Below are 10,578 nucleotides of genomic sequence, written 5' to 3'. Positions count from 1 at the left end.
CCCTTCATCAAGGCGGCCATCTACTACTACCACCATGCCATGAAGTTTCCAACTGAGCATGGCGTCGGAGTCGTCCGAGGGAACTAGCAAGTGGCCAGACAGTGCTGTGGTAGCACTAAAAGGGAAGAACAAAAAAGTTTTTCTGTTGGAAGGGCTCGACCTCAGAGATGAACTAGCGAGTCAAGGACCTCATCTCTATTCCCCTAGACGAGGCTGAGCCCGAGAAGATGGTGCGCGTCGGGTCTACCCTTCGTCCAGAGACCCTTCCCGAACTGGCTAAGCATGGACACAAGCTATAAGCCAATTCGGTAGAAAAAGAGGAACTTTGCATCGGAGCATTGGAAAGCCATTGGAGATGAGGTAGACAAGCTACTTGACACTAGTTTTATTCGAGAGACCTCAATGGAGCCTATCCCAAAGACAACTTTCCATTGCCAAGGATCGACCACCTCATCGATGCCACCATAGGGTACGAGCTATTGAGCTTCATGGATGCCTTTCTCTGAGTATAATTAGATCAAAATGCACACTGAGGATGAGGAGAAGACCTCGTTCATCACCAAGCATGGCACCTACTGCTACAAGTTCATGCCCTTCAGTGTGAAGAATGATAGAGAAACCTACCAATGACTTATTAACAAACTCTTCAAGGATTAGATTGGAAGAAACGTCGAAGCCTATGTGGATGACATGGTAGTGAAAAGCTTGAAGGCCGGCTATCACACCTCAGACATGGCTGAGACCTTTGCAGTGTTGAGGAAGTACAATATGAAGCTTAACCCTATTAAATGTGCCTTCGAAATTACCTCAGAAAAATTCTTGGGCTTCATCATCACCTAGCAAGGTATAGAGGCCAACCTAGAAAAGATCCAGGCCATACTTGGCATGGAGCCACCTCGGTCCATCAAGGAGACACAAAGGCTCACTAGCCAAGTGGCTGCCCTCAACCGATTCATATCAAAGTTGGTTGACTGCTACCTACCCTTCTTCCTAGCCATCAAGAAACTGAAGGATTTCTAATGGACTAAAAAATGCGAAAGAGCCTTTGATGAACTGAAGTCTTACCTCACCTCGCCCCCCTTTGCTCACACGGCCCCTTCAAGGAGAAACAACATTCCTATACCACTTGGCCGGGGACAAGGTCATTAGTTCAATTCTGGTGAGAGAGGACGAAGGCGTGTAGTGGTCAATCTACTATGCTAGCAAGGTCCTCTGCGACGTCGAGGCCCAGTACCTTGAAGTCGAGAAGCTAGCCTTTGCTTTGGTAGTTTCGTTTAGGAAACTAAGACCCTACTTCAAAGCCCAAAGTATCACAATGTTGACCACCCAACCCCTCAAGTTGGTACTCTCCAAACCTGAGACCTCAGGTCAGCTAACCAAGTAGGCCATCGAGTTATCCGAGTTTGACCTGTAGTACCAGCCGGGGCTTGCAATCAAAGCGTAAGCCTTAGCGGATTTCTTGGCGGAGTGCACCTTCAGCAAAGCCCTCGGCTAGAATCCCGTAGAAGATGAGGGACCTTGGCTGATACCTAGAGATTGCTTGTAGATGGATTCTCGAATGCTAAAGGAAGTGGAGTATGCCTCATACTCCCCACCCCGAATGGCAACGAGGTGGAGTACGCACTGCGATTCGACTTCTTGGCATCTAACAACAAAGTCGAGTATGAGGCCCTACTCGTTGAATTACAATTTGCCAAAGACCTCAGAGCCCCGCACATCAAAATCTTCAATGACTCTCAATTGGTGGTGAATCAAGTAAATAGGGAATATGAAGCCAGAGAACCAAGCATGGCTAAGTATTTGGCCAAAGTACAAGAGCTAGCCCACCTCTTTCAGTGCATTGCCTTGTAGCAGGTCCCACGGGCCAAAAAGATGAGGCTCGAGGCCTTATCTAAGTTGGCAAGTGCCTCAGGTCCAGCCCTCGGCTACACTATCACTACAAGAAAAATGACCGCTAATTCTATACTTTTTTTCATATAACCTTTTCTTTTAATTTTTTATAATTTGTTTTAAATAACATGTTTTCTCTATATTCATATAAATTGAAATGAAATACAAAAATAAAAAACATCAATTACAAACAAAATTTAAAAACCTATTCACCAGTCAAAACATCTAAATCACAAATACATCTTAATTTCAATTTGATAGATTCCTGATTTGTACAAGAAATGCTCCTTCCCAATGTCATTTTTGGAATTTTTCAAATCAAGACTTACCCTGCCTGTCCAGTCCCTTCACAAATACATCTGATGTTTATTCAGTCCATTTCTTATTTTTCCACCACCAATTCAGCCTCCTGTTTTGGATCTCGCAAGGACTTGATAAGTTGATGGTGAACCAGTTCTTGTCAACTAGGAAAGAATGCTTGCAGCCTTTGGTGGCATTGGGGTCAAAGACGCCAATGCTTGTCATCGTCACATTCAAAATTTGGAACTGCAAAGGTGTTGTAGTCTAGCAAATAGCTTATGCTAGAACAACCTGTTTTTGTAGCAGTTCAACTAGCACAAATAGACATGCAACCTCTTGTGATATTCCCCTTTTCGCTGATGAATGCATGGTTGTCACAACTGGTGGTGACGAAAATGTTTTGGTTATCCGAAAAGAACTGACTTCCTTTTAGACAGATGACTCTGTTTCTTTCTATGACCATTAAGCAAATTCATTAATTGATATAAATCTATGTACTATTTCAAGGGAAATATTTGGGAGCAATGTCTTCTTATAATAAGCTTGGCTGTATTCAACACAATATTCTTGATTGAAGTTGCTATTCTTAGTTGATTCAACAAATTTTTTGTCTTTATATTATCGGGATTAGCTTCCTCATCATCTAGAATCATTTGTTCAGCAACATGTAACTGCCACAGCTACAGGTCAATGCTTTGTCTCGATAAAGCCATCGAAATATGTTGTAGACATTGGATTGGTCCAACCAACCGATTTACAAAGACATTGATAAAGCCAACTGGTCTAGTTGGTTTTCAGACCACTAACAGGTCTAGTTGTTCGGTTCAACCATGGGTTGAAAACAAAACCATCTCATCTTATTCTCTCTCTATCTCCTTCCTCTTTGAATTTAATGTTTTTGTGTCATTATCTCATTAATTACCATTGCCATTCCATTTAAATTCAAAAGCATTAACTATAACCCATTAACTATAATTGAATAGTAACCCAAATGATTTTTAACTCCATTTAAATTCCCCATGTAAAAATTATGTGCAAGTGATGTGATTTAATCCCCATTTAAACAAAACCATCTCGTTAATTACCATTAGGCCATGTCTAACTAAGTTATTAAAAATATGTTTAACTTTCATATTTTCATAAAACTAAAGGTGTTACAAGGTCAATGGGTTGGGCAAGGTGGGTTTGGTTGAATACAAACCATTTAATTTTATTTAAATGGGTCATTAATGGGATGGTGGGTAAGATGAATGGGTTGAAAGTCAATTCGAACCCAATCCATCCAAAACCACCCAATTGGCACCCCTACCAACATGGATATGGGAGAGAATTCTCTATTTCCTTGGATCTTGGACATGGATAGAGATACTGGTATTTCACTTAATATTCTACTATCATGCTTGAAGCTAATTGTCATTTCTTAATACTTATGTCTTGCTAAGTTAATTAAATTTCAGTAGATACAGATGTTCTTTAGTATGATTTGTTAAGCCATATCATTTTATGTCCTTTTTGAAGAATTTCTGTCCAACCCTCTTCTCTTTATCTTCTAACAAGAATGAACCTGTATCTAAATTCATCTAAACTTCTGCTCATGGGACTGATTGGGATCTTGGCTTAGTCTAAGGGGCTCAAAAAATGGGTGAGGTGCAGCAGGTCTCTAGTCATTTCAACCCATCCAGGCTGAACTTGACCACCTAGACAGAGAGAAAGAGAATATGAATTCTTGAAGGTTGTATTTGGATTGTCTAGCTTTTCCTTTAAAACAAGCACAGTCTAAATATATGGATATATAGCCTAAAAACAGAGATGGGACCATTGCTTGGTGTAATTATAAAATATCTGGCTGAGAACATGGAGACTGGGGGTGTGGCCACTTTATGCAAAAAATGTCAAAGTTCAGGTTGTATCCAGTCCGCCTCTCCCAAGACCCCATATAGATAAATTAACATTTGATAATGCCCTTTTATATAACATTAAAGAAAGGATTAGAGGCAGTTATTTGTCTTGGATAAAAAGTGATACTAAGGCTAAGTTTGAAAGGAGTACATGAAGGGATGGGAGATCCATCATATGGACCGAACCCTACAGGAAGGTTGGGAAAAATTTCAAAACTTTCTTTACTCCCATATGGGAATCATATTCCCAATTTAGAAAACTGCATTTTCAAGGTTTGTTCTTGTAATCAAACCGGACCAAATATGAAACCAAGATTAGGAAGGGATATATCTGATACGGAATCCACACAAAAAGCTCCTCCCAACGTAGGTATTCACGCCCAAAGAGTGTACCAAATCCTCCCTCCACTGAAGATGACACAGCTTAGGATAAGGTAGGATCAGCAAGTAGTTCTTCATCAAGAACCTCTAATTCTTCAGCAAGAATCGAATGGAGTAGTGAGCACAACTACAAAATTGTTTCTTCTAGCAAGAAACAATATTAAGGTCAAATCTTGATCAGTTCCAAGAATTGGAGATCAAACAGAGTAGTGTGCCAAGAGTAGGGACAAAAAGAACTGAAGGCAGAAATAGTCAAACTAAGTTGTCTTCTGTGTTGTTTGTAAAGGGATAGGAAATCCATCACATGGACGGCCAAAGATTGCGGAATAAGGGGGCGAATTTTAAAAAAATTCTCTCCCTTCAACTAGGAATCGAATTCCCTATTTAGAAAATCATATTTTCAATGATCATTCTTGAACCATAAACTGAACCAGATCTGAACCAAAAGGAGTATGGAGAGATAATACCTGATACAGAGAAGTAGTATCTCTCAATGGAGGTGTTCACGCCCAAGGAAGGATCCAAAATCTGCTCCCACTGAAGATGGTGCAGTGCAGGGTGGAGCAAAATCAGCAGTGTTCTTCCAAAAGAACTTGATCCTTCTCAAGAATCACCTGGATGGCTTGTGAATACAACGCCCACCAATCTTTTCTCCAAAAGATTGGAATCAAGATCCAATCTTGATTTCTCACAAGAACTGGAGATCGAACTGCTGTAGGTTGCAGCTGCAGGAAGGGGGCGGCAAGAGAGTATTTGCAGGGTGCAGATTCTCTCTTATGTGATTTCAGCTCTGAAGACAAGACTATGAGTTGCTTGCTTGATTGTGATGTTGTGTCTAAAGGCTGCCGCCCCCTCTTCCTTTTATAAACTTAAAAGGGATCAGCTCCTAATCCCATTAGGAGTTGCTAACCCAAATCATATTTGGATTAGAAGTCCCTTTAAGATAAAGGATAACCCTTATCTTATCTGCAGATTAGATCAGCCATCTCCTAATCTAATTAGGAAGTTTCCATATCTAAATCTTATTTAGATCTTGGACTCTCTAAGTGAATAGAGTGTGGGCCCAATCCTATCATCTGATCCATCTCATAATTCGCCCCTTAAGTGACTAATCAAATTAGCCCGGTTCGAAATGGGCTTAAGGCTCATTTAAGGTTATGTATTCATTCAGCCTTCCAAACTGCTGCCCAGTTGGGCTTCCTTGTATGGCATGGGGCCCAAACATTGATCTACACATCAGCCACATGGGTTCAGCCCAGCCTTTGTTACAAGGCTTGGCCGAATACACTATTATGGACAATGCACACCTTGAAACCCATCAGATGGGCTCTATGGACCCAACACTTACCCTAAGTGGTCCCTGGGCCAAGCCACATTGTAACACCCACGGACTATGGGCAGATGCAAGATTAGGCCATTGAGGATATTAGGTATTATCCTCAATGGCCTTACACTTAACCTCTTAGCCCATAATGATCATACACTGTCTGACAAAAGATGACCTCTCCCTCGGCTGCAAGGAACAGTGTTGCACTCTCTCTTGTATGGATCCCGGGAATTAAAACCTTTTGCAAATTATTTCGAAACCATAATTTATATACTTTTATATCTCATATAAAATATATTTTGCAAAAGAAATCTCAGCGGTTGAAATCAGCTTCCGACAGTCTTGGTTTCCATCAGTGAGAGTGCATCCCCGATCATTACCTTTGTCCGACAAAGGGGCTGATCCTGTCACTATGATCACCCACAAAGATGAATTCTTAGACTGTCCCAACATACCCAGGTTTTGACCCCCGCTAAGGATCTCACTGATTTGTAAATCAAAGACAACCCAATCCGACACATAGTGCAGTATCATAATTGAGTCTAGGGGTCGGGTGTAACTTTCCAGTTTTGCCCATCAATCTCCAAGGTCCAGGGCAATACTAGAAATCTGGTTCAATTCAAAGATTCAATTAATCCTACACTGTATATGCCTACGGTCTCACCCCGGTAGCTGAGACAAGCCACCCCAACCAACTTGGTGGCACCACAGTGTCAGCCTTGTCAGGATAGGTCTCCCCAGACCGACCCACTGGGGTGGCTTGGCTTGGGTTGTGGACTATTAATTTGCTACTTAGGACCCCTGTTTGCTGACATTTAGGAAACAACACACGATCCTATCATGAAAACATATCCTGATGTAGACTTTCTATCATCTGGATCTGACTGGAGATCGGCATCTGTATACCCTTGGATCTGTAGCGAGCTACCATCGAATATTATACAAAACTCTTTTGTCCTTCGAAGGTACTTAAGTATGTTTTTCACAGTAGTCCAGTGCTCCTTCCCTGGGTTGGCTTGAAATTTGCTTACTACACTCACTGCCTGAGCAATGTCTAGGCGAGTGCACAGCACCTATGGCAGAGGCATAGGGAACGCCTTTCATGCCATCAATCTCCTTAGAAGTCTTAGGAGACATCTTCTTGGAGAGAGTGACTCCATGCCTAAAAGGAACATTTCCTTTCTTAGAGTTTTCTATGCTGTATCCTTTGACTATTTTGTCAATGTAGGCAAATTGGGATAATCTTATTATCTGCTTCAATCTATTTCTATAGAGTCGAAGGCCCAGTATATAGGAGGCTTCTCCAAGATCTTTCATGAAGAATTGCTGTGAAAGCCGTACTTTCACCATAGTCAACATTCCTACATCATTCCCAATGAGTAGAATGTCATCTACATACAAAACCAAGAAGGTAACCTTATCTCCACTGTACTTCCTGTAAACACAGAGTCAAAACGGATGTTCCAACTTCTAGAACCTTGCTTAAGTCCATAAATGGATCTATTGAGTTTACATACCATGTTTTCCTGACCCGCAGCTATGAAGCCTTGTGGCTACTGCATATAAATTTCTTTAGTAAAATCTCCATTCAAGAATGCAGTTTTGACATCCATTTGCCAAATCTCATAATCATGGTATGCTGTTATAGCTAGCAGGATCCTAATGGATTTAAGCATGGCCACAGGCGAAAAGGTTTCCTCATAATCGATGCCCTCTTTTTGAGTGTACCCTTTCGCCACCAGACGAGCTTTGAAGGTCTCAACCCTACCATCGGGGCCCTTCTTCCTCTTGTAAATCCATTTGCAACCGATTGCTTTTACCCCGGAGGGCGGATCTACTAGAGTCTAGACTCCATTGGTCTCCATTGAGTCCATCTCTGCTCTCATGGCCTCCACCCACTTCTGGGAATCTATGTCCAACATAGCTTCCGCGTAAGTCACGGGATCTTCCTCACTAGTCAATGTTTCCACCAAGTAACTATCCTGGTAATAACCATAACGGATTGGTGGCCTGGATACCCGAGTGGATTTTCTAGGTTGGTCACTACCTGGAACTTGTGGGACATCTCCCACTGCTCCTGAGCTCTCCTCATCAAGAACAATTTCCTGACGATGGGTGTCTAGGATATAATCGGTCTCCAAGAATTGGGCATTTTGACTGCAGAACACTTTCTGCTCACTTGGGTCATAGAATAGGTAACCTACAGAGCCTTTTGGGTAGCATACAAATAGGCAACGACTGGTCTTGGACTCCAACTTGTCTGCACTCATTCTTTTAACGTGTGTTGGAAAACCCCAAATCTTCAAGTGTCTAACACTTGGTTTCTTTCCGATCCAAAGTTCATATGGAGTGTTCGGAACCAATTTGGTTGGAACCTGATTCAGCACGTATATCGCAGTCTCTAATGCGTAATCCCAAAAGGATGTGGGTAATTCTGAGTGTATGAGAAATGACCGGACCATATCCAATAAGGTCATATTCCTCCTCTCTGAAACACCGTTAAGTTGTGGTGTAGCAGGAGGAGTTAATTGTGATACTATCCCATTGTCCTTTAAGTAGTCCCTGAATTCGGCATAGAGATACTCGCCACCTCGACCAGATCGAAGGGCTTTAATTTCTCTCCCCAACTGTTTATCGACCTCTTGTTTAAAATCTTTGAACTTTTCAAAGGATTCAGACTTGTGTCTCATTAGGTACTCGTAACCATATCGTGAGAAATCATCTGTGAAGGTGATGAAATACATGTGTTGATTTCGTGTCGTAACACTCAGGGGACCACATACATCAGTATGTATTAGGTCAAATGTGCCTGTACATCTTTCACGCTTACCGTTAAATGGTCGTTTCATCATCTTTCCTTGTAGGCAAGGCTCACAGGTGGGAAGATCTTCTACAGTTAGAAAATCCAAAGGACCATCCTTTACTAACCTTGTGATTTGGTCAACACCGATGTGGCCAAGTCAGTAATGCTACAGACACGTGGGATTAACTGTATCACGGGCTCTATTCTTGGGGATTTCAGCCGATATAGTTTCGGTTATGTTAGTTTCTAGAGAATGATGTAGAACATAGAGACCGTTCTCCAGTTCCCCGTATGCGATGAATCTATTAATTCTTTTAATAGTAATCGTATTACTAAAGAAGACAGAATAACCATCTACACATAGTTTTGAAATAAAAATCAAATTTCTTCTTAAATTTTGTACATAAAGACAATCTTTTAGTACAATTTTTCCTTCTCTAAAAATTAACGCCACAGTTCCTATTGCCGCGGTTGCAACAGTTGCAGTAGTCCCCAAGTAGAGTGTAACTTCTCCTTCACTCAGCCTTCTGCTTACCTTGAACCCCTGCAGTGAGTTACACGCATGAGTTGAAGCCCCATAGTCAATACACCAGGACGCAGAAGCTATCAATAAATTGGTTTCTATAACACAAGATTCGAAATACCTTTCTTGGATTCCAGGTAGGCAGGACAGTTCCTTTTCCAGTGGCCGGTCTTCTTGCAGAAGTGACAGGCATCTGATGCTTTGTCTTTCTTCTACTTCTTGGGTTTGGCAGCCTTCTTCTGGGGCTTTCTCTTTGCCTTTCTTTTCTTGCCCAATTTGCCAGTTTCAACAAGCATGGCAATGGGCTCATCCCTTTTAATCAATTCTTCAGCTCTTTGCAACATATTGCTGAGCTTTTGCAAGCTGAGATTCAGCTTGTTCATGTTGTAGTTCATGATGAATGGATTAAAGGATGGAGGTAGAGAGTGGAGAATAGCATCGATCTGTGTTATCAGATCCATTCCGGATCCAAGAGCCTCCAGTTCATTGATATAACCCATCATCCGAAGACATGGTCGTGAACTTGTTGGCCCTTGGACATTTGTGTGGTCATGAACTGTTTCAAGACCTTTTTGTCGATTAGAATGATTCTGCTCTTCATACATCGTCCTTAGACTGTCCAATATGTCCTTGGCAAGTTTAATCTGATCGAACTACCTTTGTATTGGGTTGTCCAAGGAGGCAATGATGTAACACCGGGCAAGGGAGTTTTTTTCCTCCCATTTTTGATAGTGTCTCCTTCGGGCCTCAGAAGCCCTGTCACCCGGACACTCCGGGACAGGATTCTTTGCCACTTTGTCCAGCTTTTCAGAAGCTAGGACCAGCATAAAGTTCCTGTACCAGTCGGCATAGTTTGGGCCTTTAAGCTTGTTGTCGTCAAGAAGCTTTGCAAATGATCCGTTTGCCATTTTCTGATAAAAGAGCGAACATCAGTCCATAACCTAATTTGATTCACGTTCATTTCATAGATATTGATTTTAATCTACGATCTATTTCCATTTATTCATCTCTGAGATTTCCCTCCTATCTCAGTGATGGACACTACGGGTTGTCTCTGGAAATGTGGGAAATCACATAGGGTGCATGGAGCCAACTGTTTCAGCTGCATAACCCCACAACCTTTCTGTGAAGGATCATATCCACTCATCATATGAGTTTTCCCTTTGGCCTCTGTCAAACAAGGTTCAGAGCCGTTTTCAGGTAAACCTTTCTGTCCAGTGAGTGCTCACCCATCATGTTCGTGAACGCCAAGGTACCGTGAGAGAGTTCCCATTTTCTGATGAAGCCCCTCCCACATCGGTCTATGACACCCCTATCATCTTATGAAACACTTAGACAAGCTCAACAACAAATGGATAACCCATTTTCTGGTGCATTTCCTCATTACTGAAGGACCCATCCTCATGCTAATGATGGAAGGCCTTTAGAGAGTTCATCATATGAATCTCCCTATCAC

Source organism: Nelumbo lutea, chromosome 7 (assembly GCF_056320005.1).
Source record: "Nelumbo lutea isolate HS-2025 chromosome 7, American lotus-T2T, whole genome shotgun sequence".
In the NCBI taxonomy this organism is placed as follows: Eukaryota; Viridiplantae; Streptophyta; class Magnoliopsida; order Proteales; family Nelumbonaceae; genus Nelumbo; species Nelumbo lutea.
This window is presented reverse-complemented; position numbering follows the sequence as displayed.